Below are 16,929 nucleotides of genomic sequence, written 5' to 3' on the forward strand. Positions count from 1 at the left end.
AGAGAAGAGAAGAGAAGAGAAGAGAAGAGAAGAGAAGAGAAGAGAAGAGAAGAGAAGAGAAGAGAAGAGAAGAGAAGAGAAGAGAAGAGAAGGGAAAAAGGAAACAAACGTTTTATAAAATATGAGGGAAAGGGGTTGAAGGGAAGAGAGGGGAATGGGGAAAAACAAACAAGGCGCATCATGTGCAGATACAGATTCCTATGCTGAATGTTGTCATTATGTGTATCTAAAATGTACCAATAAGGAAGGAAATACGGGGAATTAGGAAACTCTGTCCTAGTGCCCCATCCTAGCCAGGCTGGCCATGGTGACTCGTTGTGGGCCCCATGCTGCATGAAGGAAGCGGATTCTTGAGCACATGGGAGAAAGACCAAAGAGAAGAACAAAAGACTGAAAGTCATGAAAGAGGCTACAGAAACAAATGATGTTGGCAGGTGGGGTGACACATGCCTGAAATCCCAGCAGCTGGGAATCTGAGGCAGAAGTATCACCTGCACTCAAGGCTGGCCTGCCCCACATAGTGAGACCCTGCCCTAGAAAGCCAAAAAAGAAAATTAAAAAAAAAAAAAAAACAAAACTAACAGTGTTTATTTTGAAGAAGAATGAGATGCTGCCTAGTTGAAGGTGATCTCCAAACAGAGCAGTGCCCCGGGCACCAGTGGAACGGACCTACCAGCCAAGAGTCCTGAGAATGGAACGGGCTAGTCTACAGGGAGAGTCCCAGGGGCCTGAGCGAGCAAGAATCCCTTGGGATGCAGACGAGCTGTGAACCACCAGCCAAGGGTTCTGCAGCCTTGCAGCGCGCTTGCTCTAAGACTCCAGTTAATTAGCACATCGGGTGCTGTGGTGCTCAGCGGTTCTGGAACATTCTCAGCTCTCTCACGCGCCTGGAAGAGCGGGGCATTGAAGAATGCACTCCTGGCATCTGAGTGGAGAAAACTCCAGCCAAATCTTTCAGCCTGATTGGATTTCTGCTCCCTTCCAACTGTCTGTCAGTGGCTGCCAAATCAGGTATTCTGCTTTGTGAGACTTGTGACAAACTGCTTTAAGCACAATGCTAGCACAAAGAGCAAGCTCTCATTTTCAGTTCCTAGGAAGCCTCAGGATAAGATTCTGGCCACTTCCTCAGTGACCTCATGCTTTCTTGTTTGTACATATTGTCACCATTATCCTCAGCGGATGGCGTGATTTATGGCCCTTAATATCTTTGAAGTGATGCACTTCATAATCATGGTCATCTATTGATTTTCATAAAGCTAGTTTTTTCAAAGCCAGCAAACCACATACTCTTCAACTCCAGCTGCTTCGTTGGTGATGCAAGTATTCACACAGGGCTGATGCCTTTATCTGCTCAGCATTTACTCTGGGGCTGTATCTTCCAGCAGTCCGGTGCATCTATCCACTAAGTAACGGTGTGTTGCTGCTAATCAATTCTTACAACCTTGCTTTAACTATCACTAGTATTTTATGTATATCCAAGACCGCCAAATAAAAATGAGCATATGGAATAAGGAGAAATTTGCTTACTATCTGAAAAACACACCCAGTGATGAGCTACTCCTTTATGAAAGGAAGGTCAGAACTACAAAGAGAAAAAAGAAGCAGATGCTAGCATTTAATCTTTCTCTGACAGAAGCCGGTCTCTGCCTGAGGTAAGTTTACTTGATGGATTGCCAAGGTATTAAGTGGCCGGTTTTGGAGTCCTTTTATCCTTGTGTGTGTTTCCTAGGAGGCCCATAAACAGCTTTTACAAGCGGTCATTTTGCTCATGTTTAATGGGCCTGGTGTATTTGCTGCTCTCTGCCCTGTAATTTGCTTTGCTTACCACCATCAATATTCAAAACACAGTGTTAAGGACTGGACAAAGCGGTCATTGATCAGCAGTGTTCAAAGACACAAACTGGATCCTCATCCTCGCTCTGCAGCAGCCCTGTCTCATAGGATTTTTCTCTTTCTGCAGCCTCAACCAAAGCTCGCTGGTTGGTTTTGCTGTGCAGTGTGTGGAAAGAACCACAGAAAGGGAGTCTGAGGATAAGCATTGTGTCCCACGCTGCCAACCACAAGATGGGCAGAAATGGCCAAGCCAGAGCTCCCCGAATGTCTGCTTCTGCTCTATGAAATAAGCTGTGACCCTTCTGCTGGTCTTACCAAAGCATTGTGGGACTGGAGGAACACAGTATGCAAAAGCACATAAGAAGTCACTGATCAAACACATGCTTATGTGTTTAGTTATCATAGAGATGACTATGGGGGAGTAGTTAACACTATTTCTGTTAGGGAAAGGAAGAGGACAGAGATAGATGATAGATAGACAGATAGATAGATAGATAGATAGATAGATAGATAGATAGATAGATAGATATCAGCAGGTAAATGATTGATAGATAAATGATTGATAGATACATAGATATCAGTACGTAAATGATTGACAGATGATAGATAAATAGATAAATGATTGGTAGATGATAGATATAGACAGATGTAGATAAATAATAATAGATGTAGATAGGTGATAGATAGATAGTTATCAGTAGGTAAATGATTGATAGATAAATGATTGATAGTTGCATAGATAGATATTGATAGGTAAACAATTGACAGGTGATAGATAGATGATTGATAGGTGATAGGTAGATGATAGATAGAAACAGATGTAGATAAATGATAATAGATGTAGATAGGTGATAGATAGATAGATAGATAGATAGATAGATAGATAGATAGACAGACAGGTAGATAGATAGACAGATAGATGCATGGAGAAATTTCCCATACACCACCATATCTCATTAGTCATCTTTAATTCCTCCCAAAACTCAAAATGAGTTCCAAAACCAATGAATAATGAACAAATTTTCTCCATAAGTAATGATGTAGTTAGAAATCATTCATGAAAGTTCCCTAGAACATCCAGATTTTGAGGGGCTAACAGCCTTTAGGCTTAGTGTGATCACTCTTAACCCTTTGCAAGCCTTGATAAGTACCTAGTACACAAAAGTCCAAGATAGTAAGGAGGAGCATTGGACAGCCCACACTGTTCATGCTGAGACTCTCCCAGCCCTGACAGATCAGCCTAAGAGTGGTGGCTGTGATGAGTTTGGAAGCCGACAAATGCCGAGCTATGACTGTTTACACATCCAGCTTTGTGTTGAGTTCATAAGAAATATGTGTAATTTAACTCTAGGTCAGTGTAATGTGAGACTTCCTCAGTACAGACAAGCCTCCTCCAGACTGGAATGTGGATTTGTACTAAACCATGTATAAGCAGAAACAGAGAAGGGTGGTGGAGATAGGCGCATTCCCTATCCAGATGAACACAACAACCACATCCCACCCTTTGGAACTGGACTGTTCCCTGGTCCATTTCTCGTGCTCACTTCCGGCGTGAACGCCACACAGGCAGTGATAATCTGCGCCTCCCTGGGCCACAGCCAGGGCAGACCGTAGGCCAGCTGCACAAGGAACCACCTGACTGCCTGCTCAGTGGAACGCAGAGAAGACCACAGCCCCAGCTACAGTCTTAGAGATACAGCAGCCAAACGCAGGGAAGGACGAGTGGGGTCCTAAAAGATACCGGGAAATAGATGCAAAGCTCCTAGTGCCCTTCCCAAAGCGCAGACTCTGGGAGAAGCTTTGGCCCTAAGAATCTGCATTTTAAACCTGAAGTTTGAGAAATACCCAGGAGAGCAGGTCTTTGCGACTACTGTGGTCAAAACCTTTGATTTGAGAAGAGCTTCCACTTCTTAAAGGTAATACAATTTTGGGGAAGTTACTTAACCTAAGAACCATTTATAAAATGATGGTGATAAAGCACTTCTCGTAAGAGTCAAAAAGGACCAAGAAAAATGTGCTAACACACTACAGAGGTGATGAAAGTCCTATGATCACAGGGGCAGCCCCTGCTTACTGTTCTTGTCCTGGCTTCTCACACCTTCACTCTGGCTGGTGAGAAAAGGTAACTTCCAATGGCTGGACCATGTGGCCCAGCAGCCAAGCAAGCCGCTCCATCCCTGTGGCAGCACTGAGAACTTCTCTCACCCAGGCATCCTCCAGTCTCATTCTTAGATCTGGACCCTCTGCACTAGGGCATTACTGAAAAGGTAAGGTAGGTCTATCATACCATTACTAATAGGCTCTAGGTACCGCTCATCAAGCAAGTTCTATACATTGTCCTCTATGTTCTCAAAACAAAACGATCCATTTTGAGGTGTTATTGATGTCGCTTCCCATTTTACAAAGGAAAGAAATGAAGGTACAGGGAAATTAATAGCTTGTTCAAAATCACACTTGTCATAGGTGGCAAAGCCAGGGCTTGAATCCACACAGTCTGGCTCCAGAGCCTGTGCTCATAGGCACTGTTTTACACCACTTCTTGCAGCCAAAACACGTCCTCAGCCCTGAAATCTCTGTCCTGTTCTGAGACACAGAGAGTACCAAGGCACAGCAAAGGACTACTAGCCTTTCAGGTTCATGGTCGCTGTGTGCGCAAACACATCCAAGCCCCTCATCAGCCTGGCCAGGGTCCTTCCAGTGGCACAGCTGTGCCACCCTTCATTATTTTCCTTTTAATTTTGAGCATGGTTACATGCATAAGAAATTTAAGTATGGTTTTGATAGTGTTGGTCCTGGTTTAGGAAACTATCAATATATAAAAGTTACTAAGGAACCCTGTTGGGAGCAGCTAAAATTAAAAAGTAACTACACATACAGGAGAAAGCCAACCCAAATGCATGAGAGCTCCTCAAAGCATGTAGACAAGGTGTTGCAGCTTGTTAAATGATTGCTAGATAGAAAGGTTGAAATTAATATCAACCTCTCGTAAGAGTCAAAAAGAACAAAGAAGGATATAAATAGATGCTCTACTGGTCTTAGGCAGTTGCTCTCCTCTGCATAGGAGAGAAAGGAGCTCCACCTGACCCAGATTTTGTCTCTTGTCTATCTTTTCCCTCATTCTCACGAGAGTCTGACAGATCCCTACGGAAGCCAAGATATCAGCAGCAAGAATCCGATACTTTCCATGCAAGTCATCACTAGAGCATGAGTTTCTAGCTGAGGCACGCTAGGAGTTGAAAACGGCAAGCTCCTCTACTGCTGGATGTAAAACTACAGTGCTTTCAGCATCTAAGTAGGTTTCTCAAGGGTAACTAAAAGCACTAGCACAACTTCTTTGCTTCTATAAGAGAAAGAAATGCAAATTCTATCTTCAATGAAACTCAGAGGTCTAGGTAACCTCAAATTATAATATTAAAGGAAGCATGGGGTTGAGTGTAGCTCAGTGGAGAGGTAGTTGTACAGCACATGTGAGACTCTAGTTTCAATCCCCAGCACTGCAAAACTAACAAGTATAAGCAGGCCAAGATGGGTCCTGTAAAACAAATGAAAGAGAATGTCCCTAGCCACAGAGCTCAAATCCAGAGACAGAGCAAATTCTCCAAAGTTGCAACGTCTATGGCACAAGGCCAACAACTCCTTGGTTGGAAAAAGAGCAAAGGCCAAAGAGCTTGGCACAAAGGAAAGCTAGAGAAGGTGGGGAGGGATGAAGAACCATACAGGTAAGCTGCAGATACAGGTAGTGATCTGCCAGTGAAACAGGATAGCAGAACTTTCAGCCGCCCTCAACTGAGTAGAGATAACGCAAGACAAAAATAATCCACGTCCACAGCTCCATAGTGGAAGAATTCCTAAACCATGGAACCAGTCGCCTTATGACTGAGGAGAACTGTGAGTGAATATATCAGCATAAATTTTAAAACTTTTTTTTTAAAGCCATGACCATTTAATTCAGATCACAAAACTTGAGATGCATACCTAATATACAACCTTCTTATATTATTTTACTGCAAATAAAGTTTCTTTTCAGGGCATCAGTGCAGCCAAGTTTGAACTAGCTAAATAAATTTCTAATGCCATTCTTAAAGTATTATAAATAGAGTATATTGAGAATAAACTTAAACATTATTTTTTGTTAGGACTAAAGAAAAATGATGAAGTAGAATAGCTTCAGTAGATTTCCCAGCCCTAGACCCCTAAATTAACTTTGCACTTACTTTAAATACTGGTAGCTTTTTAGGAATGAGAGCTCTGTGTTGCCGAGTACCCACTATTTAATGCAAAGACTTAGGTTTACTTTTTCAAATGGTTCAATTTCACTAACACGTAAGCCCTTAGCAGACCCCTAATCAAAGACCAATTTGTAAAACTGGGCCATTTCAATGTTTTTACAATTTAATGAATAGTTTTCTTGATGGATGTAGTTATGAGAGCTGTTCAGCAGTATTCAAGTTATGGTTTTCCTGATTGGTCTGCAGTCTTCAATAAGTGTAAGAAGTTACTGTATGACACATCTGTCAGACTAGTAAGACTGCACTGACGCAGCCATCATTTTCAGGATTGTTGGTCACCTGGGCATATACACCCCAGATAACCTTGCCTCCTTGTGTCACAAGGCCCAACTTGCTCACGTTCACCTCCATCACTGTTCCTTTGGTAGTAACATCCAAAGTTGTATACAGTTGTAATGAAGGATTCTTTTTCACACCAAGTATTGGCAGAGAAAAAGTGGCTTTCAGTTCAGGATGTGTTACATGGGCCTTCTTAAAATGTAAGCCCACTGGCCTAATGAATCCTTCATATTTAGGTGGTTTTCTTGTAAAGCCATCTCCAAAAAAGCTGACTTTAGTAACCACCCTCTTCCATGCCTTCTTTTTTCTCTTTCCAGTTCAAATAACTTTTAATACTTCCATTTCTCCTTGGGCTCGAACTTTGGGCAGAGGAACTTCCATTTTCCTGCCTTTTCTTTTTTGTGTTTGTTTAATCATTTTGGAAAGTATTTTTGCACAAGAATGTCCCTCTCTGTCCAGCAGGTAGGTAGGTACTGCTCCTTGTGGAGTCTTTTCATCCTTCTTTTGTTTGGTGCTTCTCTTTTCATGCATCTTGATAATCTTCATTTGAATTTTCTCCTCATGGCGCTGTTTGTGGTAGAGCTGAGCCTTCAGGCCAATCTTTTTTTTTTTGTTTTTTTTTGTTTTTTTGCCTTCTTTGAGCATTCATGAACCTCTCGACTTTCCTTCTTTCTCTTTTTATCATGGCAATCCAAGCAGTACCCATAATGTTTATGGAATAATTCAATATATTCATTCTGTGGCATGATGACAGCTACAGAGCCACCACTGATGGCCTCAGGTGTGCAATGAAAAGTCCTAACTTTGGGGTGTCCCACACACATGAGCCGCCTCCTTAAAACTTACGAAGAAACAATTGTCATTGCAAAGTGAGGTCTCTGGCAGAGATTTAGGAAGACAGATGAAGCATAATGACATGGCCAAAAAAGCTGCTTTCTGGAAGGAAGGGAAAACAAAGTCGTTGTAAAAATGAAGGCCACCCTGAAAGCAGCACAGAAAATAAAAGACACAACACCAGAGGGAATGTAGAGAACAGGACTGGGAGACACAAGCACACGAGTGGAAATGAAGAGCTTAGAAAGGATTACAAATAAAATAATGGAGAGAGAAGACATACAAGTGCCTGACAGAGTGCTCTTCTTCCTCCCTCCCTTCCTCCTTCTGTCTCAAAAAGGACACTAAAGCAATAGAACACTCAGAAGGCTTAGGCAGGAGGATCGCCATTATTTGGAGGCCAGTCTGGGTTACATAGTGAGTTCAAGGCCAGCCTGGCCTGAATAGGGAGACCCTGGCTCAAAAAGAAGAAGAAAAAGAAAAAGATAATGAAAGATTCATTTGAACCACAAGGTAAAACATTAAATTCATTTACTAAAGGGAAAAAATATCTTATCCTGATACTCTGGGGGAAAGAAAAAGACAGTAGTAAAAAAAAAGTCCAAAACTTGTCTAAGAAAGAACATAGGATACAAGAATCTGTACCCAGCAAATTACTGCTTGAGTAGAAACAGAATCTCAGGCATCCAGAAGTAGCTCTTAAACAAATTAGTAGAAGACAAATTTTAGCCAATCAAAACATGGGACAGATCTCCCAAGGACACACTGGCAGTGAAATCCTAACCTGACTATAGAAGTAAACCTAAGACACTGAAGGAGTGTGGCTATAGAACAGGCTTTCATTGCTATCAATACATACAAATGGTAATTATATAACTAATAAAATTCAGAAACAAAGGAGAAATGAAAAAAAAGGAATGCATTGAATTCCTTATCTCTTACATGTAGGGTTAAAAAGAACAATGAAGGATATTAAATGAAGAAACAATTAAAAGTAAATACAAACTTACATCAACAAAGAGGTAATGGAAATAAAGGGACTTAAAAGACATGATAGAAATATACATTCAACTTTTCTCATGCAGATGAAAACTGAGGATTAAATATATATCTGTTTTGATAAACTAGGAATAGAAAAGCTGCCATGACAGCATTGTTTTTTTTTTTTTTTTTTTTTTTTTTTTTTTGGGTTTTTTTTTGTTCCTCGAATGCCTTCAGGGCACTTTTGGCCAGCGGGAGAGTTTCGAACTCCAACAACCTGAGGCTGAGAGCTTTGTGGAAGCAGCCACTTAAAGGCCTGAGCTAGGAGGACTGGGGAGATGGCTCAGTGGAATAAGTGCTTCCCTGGCAAGCACAAGGGCCTGAGCTCAATCCCCGGTTTCACCAAAAAATAAAACAAATAAATAAAAGGCCTAAGCTAGGGCCAGGCTCCCCATGACAGCATTGTTATAGTCACCAGCCTGCAGCACCATGAGAGATGTGGCAGTCTTCCAGAAGTGGGGCTGAGTGCAGGAACTGACGTCATGGGCGTGTGCCCTTGAGTGGGAGATCCTTCTGTCCAGCACCTGCCTGTCTCCTTTTGCTTCCGGCTGCCCAGAGGCAAGTGGTTTCCTCTGCCACACACTCTCCACAATGTGATAGTCTCCCTCCCCCAGGCCCGAAAACGATGACACCAACCAACCCAAAACCCAATCCGCAGAATCCGTGAGCTAAAATAAATCTTTTCTCCTTTCAAGTAATTGTATTTTAGATATTTTGTCCCAGAAATGGCAAGGTATGATACTCATCAGAAACAGATACCAAAAAGAGAGAAAGTGTGTTTTATCCTAGAATATTGAAAATATTCTCTTTAAGATCAAGAATAAGACAAGGAGGTATACTTCCACCACTTTCATTTTCACTTGAGGTAATAGGATTAAAAGGAAGAAATAAATCTCCCTGACATGATATTCTACATAGAAGGCTCAAAAAACTACACCAAGAGACTTGTAGATTAAAAACAAAAATTTATAGCTTTAGTAACCAAATTCGGTAGCATAGCAGAATACAAAGTTAACACTCAAAAATCAATAGTGTTGGAGGCCTGGCCCTAGCTCAGTCCTTTAACTGGCTGCTTCCACTAAGCTGTCAGCCTCAGGTTGCTGTAGTTCGATCCTCCCAACACTGCAGCCAGCCAAAAGTGCCCTGAAGGCATTTGAGGAGAAAAAAAAAAAAATCAATAGTATTTCTGCATACAAACAACAAACACACTGAGAGAGAAATTAGGGAAACTATGTCTTTCACAATAACATCCAAAAAATGAAATATTGGGAATCAATCTAATAAAGGAAGTAGAAGATTTATACAGTGAAAATTACAGTACTCTGAAAAAAAGATCAAAGAGGATTTCAGAAAATGCAAAGATATTTCTTGCTCATGGATAGGAAGAATGAACATTGTAAAAATGGCCACACTTCCAAAACTGCTATACAGATTCAATGCAATCCTGATTAAAATACCATTAGTATACCTCACAGCTCTAGGGGAAACATTCCTAAAATTCATCCAGAACTAGAGGAGACCTATAATAGTAAAATCAATCCTGAGCAACAGAGGAAAGGCAAGAGGCATCACAATCCCTGACTTGAAATTATACTACAAGGCTACTGTGACAAAATCAGCATGGTACTGGCATAAAAATAGACCTGACGATCAATGGAATAGATTAAAAGACACAAACGCAACTGCCAACACACTCAGCTACCTTATCTTTGGCAAAAGTGCCAAACACATTCACTGAAAGAAAGATAGACTCTTTAATAAATGGTGCTGGAAAAAGTGGCTTTTTTAGACCCATATCTATCATCATGCATTAAGCTACAGTCAAAACAGATCAAAGATTTAAATATTAAAACAGAAACACTAAATCTATTGGAAGGCATTTAGGTAGAAATCTTGAAGATGTAGAGCATGCAAAGTATTCTTGAACAAAAAGCAAACTGCATAGGAAATACTTCAAGGAATCAACAACCAGGATCTCATCTTTTTAAAAAGTTTCTGCATGTCTAAAGAAATCACAAGCAGAGTCAAAAGAAAACTCATGAATTGAGAAAAATTTCGCTGCCTCAAGTTCTTGAGTGCTGGAATCACAGCCACACACTACCAAGCCATGCCGTCGTTCCCCTTGTCTTATGTTTTTTTTTTTTAATTTAATTTAATTTATTTTTAAAAATTATTTATTTATTTATTTATTTAGTGTGTGTGTGGCCAGCTCAGCCCACCAGGGGGCGGGGCTGGCTGGCATGTGGTGCTGGGGGATTGAACCGTGGTCCCTGTGCTTTGCTTGGCTTAGCTTGTTCTAAGTAGGTGCTTTAGACTACTGAGCCATCTCACCAGCGCCCCCCCTCCACTTGTCTTATGTTTAAGAACAGTTCTAGGCTGCCTCTCCCAGGCTGGTTCAGGATATGCCATTCTCCTGCCTCAGCCTCCCAGAGCACTGACATCACAGGCTGGTGCCACCACACTCAGCTCCTTTAAATCTGTGATGTGGAGTCAGTACAATCTTCCTGGAAAAGCTGACATAAGCTTCCAGGAGCAGCTAAGAGAATGAGTAGGTGGAGAAAACTAACCCGGCAATGTAGGAAAGAGAGAGAAGAAACAAGAAATTGCCTATTCCTAGGCTGGTAGCACCAAGTCTGGGCCAGTTACATAACTTGCAAGACCCAGAAAAAAAGTAAAACCCTGGGGTGCTTGCTCAAGCATTGGGTAGAATGTCCCACTGAGGTACAATGAAACACCAAGCCCTTTCTTTCTGCAGCCTTTTCGATCTGTCCCAGTGACTTACCTCTGCCACATAAGGTCATTCAGAGGAAACACTTCCAATTATTCACCTAAATTTCACGCTTCATCTTTATGTTGTATGATGGCAGTTTGAAATGTAAATATTTAACTCCTACAAATTCTCTGCAAGTACATGGCTCATACTTTGTAGCTTATATATGTGTACAGATTTTGTTCTTACCAGAACAGAATACCATACAAAATTAAGCCAGCTGTTCTACTCTTTAATGTGCACACATTCTGCCAACACTGTCTACCTTCAGCTTACTGATGACTAAGGGCACATCGATGGCCAGGAAACCAAAATGCAGTTGCCCGTCTCTCCCTTCCCTTATGTCATTAATTTCTCCCTCAGTGCTTGACTAACAAGAGGGAGCTACAGCAGTGGAAAGGGCAATCGTTGGGTTCCTGAATTGCCTGTGTATATTACAATGTCATGGTCTTCTTTTTGCACTTGCAGAAAATTCAAATTCAAGTGGGAAAGAATGGCTTTTGTAGGCTGATGGCATTGCTACTGTCCTTTTCATATATAGAACATTATTGCCTTTAGATATGTTTATATCTGAACAGTTTATCAAAAATGGGATGTGTGCTCTACTCTGGACAGCTCATCACTTTCCATAATAGAACAATGTTTGTTTTAGGGGTAAAACAAACAAAATTCCTTTGAGAACTCAAGAAGTCCCATGATTGTGGCAGAGTCCAACACTCATGCCACAAATCAGCAGACACGCTCCCTGGGTGAACCTCTGCTCACCCACATTTTCACTGTTCCATCAATCTTCCTCACAGAGAGCAAGCTCAGAGGTGAGACTACTCAGAATCCCATCAGGAGGGCACCCAAGCATGAAAGCCCCTGCCAGGCACTTCTGAGCAGAGACCCCCACGCAACTACGCAGGTCACACATGCAGAAGCCAGTCCTGCAGCCAGGAGTGTCTTGGGAGAGGAGAAATCCTGCATAGGTAAGGATTTCTCCTGCCAGTACTTAATCTTTGTCTGTGTAATATCATCACAATGAAGACTTAGGAGGTGCGTTGTTGAAGCCATCATATGGAAAGCATGTCTCATCGACAAATACTATCTACAGCTCTGGAATGTTCCACATTCTATTTATCAATTCATTAATAACCTCTCTGAGCAAAATCACAGGGCAATCTTCTGAGTGCTCTGGGTGACACTGCTACTCCCTTCTTATGATTATTGATTATTGGAAATTTCCCCCAAAGAGTTAGGAAAGAGTTCCTAAACCTGGTGTTACTCTGTAGGAAATAAATTCCATCTAATAAACTCTGGGATTACTACCCAGTGAAGACACAGATGGGATAATGGGGGGTGATTCAGTCTCCCTGTCAAAGGAAAATTTTTCTGGAAAGTTTTAGGTTACCAGACATCAGTTGTTTTGCCATAGAATAAAAATTACATGACAGGAAGAAAATATTTTAATCACTGTGGTGCATAGTCTATCAAAAGTTTTTCAAAATACATTTAACTTCCAGTGGCCCCTAAAACAGATGTGGTTCTTACATGGAAAATGACTACCAGTCTCTAGTAGAGAGGAAATTCTCTCCATTTTTGATAAGCTGTTTAGATGTAAACACATCTAAAGAAAGCACCCTGGTAAGGTAGCTGAGGGGACTCAGTCTGGAAAGCACAGTTGGGCTGCTAACAGCAGCATTCACCTTGGGGACTCTGTGTGATTTAAATAGACAAAGACAGCACAGACCAGACCATAGCACCTGATTCACAGAACGTGCTTGATGAATATTAGTATGATAATTCACTCTCTGCCTCATTGCTGGTGAGTTGCTATATATATTAGTCTTATTAGAGGTAGAGCTGGCAGCCACAACCGGCATACTCTTTTTCTCATATTCAAATCAGTCTTTATCACAACTCAAAATTAACCTCTCTTTGTAGGCATAGAGATCGATTTCAGTAAATAGACTAAAATTGAAATTCTGCAATAAAAAAGGTTAGACCTGTTATGGAGAGGAAGGTTCTGTCCGTGCAAAAATATACTCGTTGGGGAGGAAGACAGAGTTTGTCTGCAGAGCAGAGATTTGGTATTTTTAAAATTTTAATGAGTACACGTTTGCAGTTCAAATTGATTGCATTCATCACTGGAGTTGGTCCGTGCATGCAGTGTTCTTAACTCTTTCTTCTCTTTTCTGTCCTCTTTCTCTTTTTTCCATCATCTCCTCTAAATCTCCTTGCATTTGCAAAAGATCAAATATCTTTTGCAAAAGATCAAATACCTGTTCCACCACCTCTGCTTTTACCCTGATAGAGCCCCAGAGACCTTTCCAGGTGAATCCTCTCGACCTTCACCACCACCGGGTCTCCACCTTGGGTAAGCGCGTCTGGGATATACCAAAACGTCTCCACACATGGGACAGGTTACAAGGTCACTGACTTCCATCACAAACAAAAAATTTTCAAGACACGGGCTGGGGAGATAGCTCTGGGGTCTAAGTACCTGCCTCGCAAGTGCAGGACCTGGGTTTGATCCCAGGTACCGCATACCCTGCTGGCCCCAAAACTGGGAGTGGTGGTAATCCCAGAGCTGGGGAGACTGAGGCAGGAGGATCACTACAAGTCCAAGCTGGGCAGCAAGACCCTGTACCAATAGATAATAAGAATAATAAATAAATAAATAATTTCAAGACACATCAGTAGGAGTCACAAGGGGATTTACTAGGCAATACCTGAAGAACAGGCCAGGTATGTCTCTAGGAACAATGTATTTTTTAAAAACTTAAAGAGTTAGTATGAAGAACAATGCCAATAAATCTGGCAACTTATACAAAATGGAAAAATTCCTTTCAATACTTAGCTTACCAAAATCAACAAAAAGAAACTTGAAAAGGACAAGCAATACCATATCTGTTAAAGAAATTAGTTTAAAATGTAAAGACTCCATAAACATAGGCTCCAGCCCCTTGAAAAAAGACAACAGGGAGAATTTCTACTTCTGGACTTCCAATTCCATGTAAAGCTGCGGTGCTCCAGTACTGGTCTAAGTATAAATGGACCAATAAGATGGAAGACAGAATTCAGAATCAGGCTCCTGCTGTCTGATGAGCTAATTTTTTCTTTCTTTTTCTATGTATTTGGTACAGGGTCTCACTATACAGCTCAGACTCGTAGTGATCCTCCTGTCTCAGCCTCTCCAGAGCTGGGGTTACAGGCATGAACCACCACGCCTGGTCTCGGTGGCCCACTCAACATACCCAGCAATGGGGCCGGCACAGCATGTGGTGCCAGGGCTCAAACCCTGGCCTCCCAGCTTGCTTGTTATGGTTTGTGTCTCGTTGTCCCCCCAAAGCCTCATGTAGTCATGGGGTGAGGACTTCTAGAGTTTGTGTCAACTCATGATCCACTGGGATTAGGTGTGATCCAAGGCTGGGATTATGGGTCTTAGTACTGCTGGGATTACCCATAGGTGGGTAAATACTGGGAAGTACCCATAGGTGTGAGTACTTGCCCTACCCTGGGGCAGGTAATATGCATTACAATGTAAGGTGGGAAGAGAAGCTCGCTGCTTGAGCTGCTGCTACCCCTCCCTTGCTCTCTTGCTCTTTGCCACCGCCATGAAAGTTTGCTTTCTGCTCTGTGCTGCTCTGCCTTGGACCCAGATGAGTATGGACTGAAACCTCCAGTAACTGTGAGCTAAATAAACCTTTCCTTCCTTCATTCTGAGTGTCGGGTATTTGTCCCAGCAACGAGAGAAGAGTAACTAAGACATTGCCCAAGCAGGCACTTAGTCCACTGAGCTATCTCACTGGCTCTTGTTCTTTTTTAAAGAAAACTAAAAATAATATTTTTAAAAAAAGATTGGAAATATTACAGAATTTCACTAAACAAGATGACAGAAATTCAATAGGGTCGTTATGCAGCATAGTGTTGTCTTCAAATTAGTTGTTCAGATTATTGGATATAAGCATGCACAGTTAGTCAAAAGAATTAATTTTTTTATTGATTAGCCAATTGCTAACGTGTACTGAGTTTAATATAATAATTTACTTATACCGTATATATACACCTGCGCAAAATTGTGTTTCATTGACGTGTTTGCCACGTCAGTCATTCACGGATTTTTCCTTAGAACTTAACGAATGCTTAAGAAAACCCCCACAATTAGCAGAAACCACAAATACTGTATCATCACAAATATTTTTTCGGGGGGAGGAGGCAAGAGGTTTGCAAGTAGCCAATCCAAGGGCGTGATTCATTCTCCTTGCTGTTGATTGGCTGCTGCCTTGTATCCGGACAGCCGCACCAGCATTTCCACACCCTAAGGAGGCGCTGTTCCTCACCTCCTCCACAGTTTTGTTCTTTTTAAAACCTCAAGTTTCAGCCAGGCATGGTGGTGCACGCCTGTAACACCTGCCCTCAGGAGGCTGAGGCAAAAGGATCACTGCGAGTTCAAGACCAGAATGGGCTACAAAGTGAGCTTAAGGCCAGCCGGGACTGCACAGGGACACCCTGTCTCAAAAAGACAAAAGAAACAACCTTAGATTTCCTAAGATACCTCCAAAATACCTGGCACCTTCTAAGGCTCTGGCAATGAACCTAAGCCCCGGAAGTTCAAGGCACTCCAGCAGGTTAAACTACTGTACAGTATTTTATTAAATTAAATTAATTACAGTACAAATTCAGTTAAATTATATAATGGTGAGAGGAATAGCACACTTGCTTAAACTCTAAAAACAGGTATTTGGAGTCACTTTTCTGACCATGTCTGAAATTCACTTTTTCACAAATCCGTAGTGCATGGATGCACTACGAATGAAGCCCCTGCAAATTTCAGGGGTTCACTGTGCCTGATAGAGTAGGCACCTGCTAGTATCACCCCTGGTTTGATACATGGGGAAACTGAGGCACAGAGTGGTTACAAAGCCATCCCAGGGTTACACACGAGAAAATCAAGGCCAGACTTCAGAATGAGGCACTCAGCCTGGGAATCTGTGCCCACAGCCTGCAACACTGCCCTGCTCCTGGGACAAGTGTTGCTTTATTAACTTTTTAAAACCCGCAGAAAATGGATAATTACATGGCAATCTAAGCCAAACTTAAAATAGAAATGTTTTAAGCTATGTTTAGGGGGAAATGGTACACATTTGATTTTTTAAATTATTATTATTATTATTTTGTCCGCTGAGGCATTTTATTTGTATGTTTTACATCCTTAGGAAAAGAATCCCAGGGGTTTTCCTCCTGTGTGTTTTTGTTGCGCTTTTTCATGATCCATGATGCCAGCCGAGGTTGTCAATAAAATGAAACCAAACTGACGAGATGGGAGCAGGTTATTCTGCCATTTCTCCAGATCTTTCAGCTGTACACCAAACCTGGGGCTGCTCACACACTTGTTTAACCTGCCTGGGAGGTTCACAACCATTTTCCCAGCCCTGTGATCATCAATGATTTCAAACTCGCCAATGTAACCACGCTTCGTCATCACAGTTAGAAACCGGACCACGACTTTGGAGCCCGGCTTAACGAGGGCTTGGCGTTGACCTCTCTTTTCGGCATTGTTGAGGCTCTCGAGAGCATCAGCCAGGACTTTCATGCGCACCATTGTGGCGGCACGGAAGGATGGCGGAAAGAGCTTTTTAAAATTATTTACAATAGGGAGCCAGATAATTCAGCGGATTAAAGCACCTGCTTAGGCAAACGCAGGGACTAGGGATTCGATCCCCAGCCTGTTGTGCTGGCCCCACCCCAGGGCATGCTGAGATAGTGATTGAGACTGGGAGTGATGGCACACACCTGTAATCCTAGCGCTTGGGAGGCTGAAAACAGGAGAATCACCATGAGTCTAATTTGTGTAGTGAGACCCTGGAGACCTTGTACTAAATACATAAATAAAAATAA

At 41.9% G+C, this 16,929-nt stretch overlaps 2 pseudogenes; both read right to left on the reverse strand.

Moving 5' to 3' along the window:
* Positions 1–6,347: 6,347 nt before the first annotated feature.
* LOC105742604 lies at positions 6,348–7,147 on the reverse strand (annotated as a pseudogene).
* A 9,096-nt stretch (positions 7,148–16,243) lies between these two features.
* On the reverse strand, positions 16,244–16,636 carry LOC101566438 (annotated as a pseudogene).
* Between the last annotated feature and the right edge of the window lie 293 nt (positions 16,637–16,929).

This window comes from Octodon degus, unplaced genomic scaffold (assembly GCF_000260255.1).
Source record: "Octodon degus isolate 3935 unplaced genomic scaffold, OctDeg1.0 scaffold00061, whole genome shotgun sequence".
NCBI lineage: Eukaryota > Metazoa > Chordata > Mammalia > Rodentia > Octodontidae > Octodon > Octodon degus.